The sequence below is a fragment of the Mytilus galloprovincialis genome, chromosome 6 (genome assembly GCF_965363235.1).
Source record: "Mytilus galloprovincialis chromosome 6, xbMytGall1.hap1.1, whole genome shotgun sequence".
Lineage (NCBI taxonomy): Eukaryota > Metazoa > Mollusca > Bivalvia > Mytilida > Mytilidae > Mytilus > Mytilus galloprovincialis.
The window spans coordinates 18,457,600-18,461,314 of NC_134843.1; positions in this window are offsets into that span (position 1 = coordinate 18,457,600).

The following is a 3,715-nucleotide window of genomic DNA, read 5'->3' on the forward strand; positions in this document are numbered from 1 at the left end:
TTGTTTATGTTTTATCATATAAAGAAGCCTGGTGAATCAGAAAAAAATCCAATCGATTTAACACCAAATGAAAACATAAACTATACGATATCACATGTAAGTTCTTTGTGTCATTGGTTGTAGTTTAATTACATAAATCAGAAGGTTAAACAGCAAGTTTTGGCAGATAAAATATTCTGGTGTCGAAGCGTATGATCCTGAGAGATTTTAACAGAAAATGCACTAAGGAAATTGAACATAGTGGGTAAAAGTGAGAGGTAGAATACCAATTTCCATAGGAATGTCATTTATTTTTGAAAACCAGCAGTTTGGAAAAGTTTTGAAGGAGCAGGAGAACTGTCCATGGTCAAATTTGCTTTAAAAATGCATAATTTGTATTATTTAATTGACTTAGAATTAGTTAAGACAACACATGGTTTGTCGATTGTAGTCGTTATACAATTCCGTAATATATAAACTTTAAAAGTTTTATACGAAATGTATTATCATTTGCAGCATGATATTACCATTTTCTGGTCTGAGGGTTTACTAAAATCTTCCCTGACCTAGTAATATTGTAAGATAAAAAATTATCTTACAGACTGTTGTTAGGAATACAGAAAAAAAACAAGAGCATTGCCACTAGAAGTACTAGAGACACGAGAAACAACGATAAACACAGCATTAAAATGAAAGCAAATGTGATATGAACTCAATGAAATTTAAGAATTAACTCAGGTGTAATTGGTAAAAAGTTAGTAACCAATGACAAATTATCTTATGTAGTAACTACAATCCTGTTCCCTTTTCACTAATGTGACTTGCTGAATTAGACTTAATACCGGGTTTGTACTAACATGAGCAACACGACGGGTAGCACATGCGAAGCAGGATCTGCTTTCCCGTTTTGGAGCACCCGAAATCACCCCCAGATTTTGGTGGGGTTCGTGTTGCTCAGAGCTCAGTCTTTACTTTCTTTGTTTTGTTTTGAGTTCTATGGTTTGCCTGTTTGTCTTCTTTTTTTAGCCATGGCGTTGTAAGTTTATTTTTGATATTTGAGTTTGAATGTCCCTCTGGTATCTTTCGGCCCTCTTTTAAAACAATGTTCTTGTTGGTATATTGTTTACTAAACCTAAAACCAGGTTATGAATAAGAAAAACCTATTCTGCTAACATAATGAAATACCGAACAGTGGTCATGTAGAGATTAAGAATAATTCGTATCATCTGTATAATGATCATTTGTCTTAAAATTCTTTAGATGACACTATTTGCATTGGTTAAATTATAATTGCGTTGGTAGCATACAATTGTTGAAAGACGTACGGTGCCCTATAGTTCAACTCATCTGGTCTATGATGTCGAATAGTACTATTGGTAATAGTTCAACATCTTCTGTGACAAAATAAAGCAGATACGTTCATCAAAGTCACCAACATGTATAACAAAGAAACAGAAACGCTAAATCGCGTCTCAAATGTTTTAACGTATATCTGTCAAAATAGTTGCCCTTTTTTTTTTTTAACTTTTTGCCGTTCCTGCTGAAGGTGGGTTAATTCGGACGCATGTGTTTTTGTGTGGTGATTTCTTGACTATAGTATGCCATTTTCGATAAAGTAAAACCGGGCAACACGAACCCCGCCAAAAACTTTAGGTGATCTCAGGACTCTGGAAGAATATACAAATCGTCCATATTAACGAAGTTTTAGTTATGGTGGCAATTAATATTTGTTCAGTGATGTTCGAGGCAAAAGTATTTATTTTAATTAAACGTTTATGAACGTTTAAGAGTTGTGCATGAGGAAGATTTACATAAAACTGTTACTCCAAGAGCTGAACATGAAGTCGTCAAACACCATCAATTTCTAAAAAACGTTTGATTGTTTTGGCTAGGTCTGGTAATCGTTTACTTGTTTACAAAGAACACATCGTATTGCAAGGACAATTATGATGGTATAATGTATTTAAGGTGTAAATAAGAGGTTAAGAATACTTATTGGAGAGAAGATCCCATTTGTCATTTATGGAGAGTCCTTACTCCCAACGTTTAACAAAACAGTTTATGTAGTGAACAATTTGAAATAAGTCTCAGTCTGAAACTGAGATTATCAAAATAATGGATTTACGTTTGGTTCGGAGGACATGTTTTTCATCAAACAATCTGTGTTTCAATGGGAACACACAGATCTATAGATGTATAAAGATACTTAACAACTGCTATGTTCTCAAATCGGTTAGGTGATGCATCAGGATATATAAAAGTGACATCAACTAAGATGCTTAATGTTCCTCAGTCTCTATACTGTGGCGTATCAATTATGTTTAACAACAATGTATGAAATGTAATACTACAATGTATAGAATCATTTAGGATCTGGTACGAAAAAAAATCATTTATTATAAAAAGCATTAATAATCATTTAAATTTGAAAACGCCCTGTATTTATTAAATCAGTCATTGGACCATTATAAACAAAGATTAGCACTCGTGGTTTGTCGTAAGTGGAACTGAGGATTAAAGTTATATATGTGTTATGTTTGAGGACGTGTTTTCCCAACAAACAATCGACATTTCAATGGGAACCAACTGTGTCCCTTCGTCTTGCCCGCTTGTTTCTATATTCATATGAAGCTGAATTTATACAGAAACTTCTTAGGAAGAAAGAAAAGAAATCAGCAGTAGTATTAACCTTTACTTTCTCTATAAAGATGACGTTGTTTCACTAGATCCTTAAAATTATAGTGACCAAGTTGAACGCATTTATCCCATCGAATTTGAGATAAAGGATAAAACAGAAACAGTTAAGTATGCCTCATATCTGAACATATCTAGAAATTGACAATGAGGGTAGGTTGAAAACAAAACTTTACGACAAAGAAAGATGTTTTCAGCTTCCAAGTTATAAAAATGACAGTTGTATGTAGCAACTTTCCATCAGTGTCTGCATACAGAGTATATATTTCCAAATTGGTTCGGTATTCTGGGGCTTGTATTTTTTATCATGATTTCCGCGATAGAGTGTTGCTGCTCACAAGAAAGCTATTTGAGTAAGAGTTCCAAGTGATGAAGCTGAAACCATCCCTTCGTTTCGTTTTAAAGGGGGCTATCACGGGATTATGGACCGTTATGGAATATTCGTTTCACAGTTGTTAGCGGATATGTTCCATATTTCGCTACTATATTTCCGTACCCTCTCGCCAAATGTTACCTACCAATTAAGACTTAATACCGGGTTTTAACTAACATTAGTAAGGTAAATAGTGCTACATGCGGAACAGGATCTGCTTATCCTTCTATGGCACCTGATCATCCTCGGTTCTGGATATGGTTCGTGTTTCTCAGTTTATAGTTATCTATGTAATGTTTTTTGTACTATTTTTTGCTTGGTTGTCTCCTTCTGATGCATTCGTATTTATTCTGTGGTTAGTCACCACTTTGGTGTTATCATATATATCTATTATATAGTCATGTTTATAAATTTACTGTTTCTAAATAATAAGGATGTTCTTATCCCGGGCAGAACACCTAAGCCGTACTAGGCGCAACTTTTTGTAATTTTTGGTCCTCAATGCTGTTTAATTTTGTACTTGCTTAGGCTTTTGAACTTTTTTTTATCTGAGCGTAAATAGTAAGTCTTGTGTGGACGGAACGCGCGTCTGGCGTATTACATTATAAACCTGGTACTTTTTGATAGCTATTATTCGTGTGTTTCTCTGTCCTATATGTTCTCCCATTT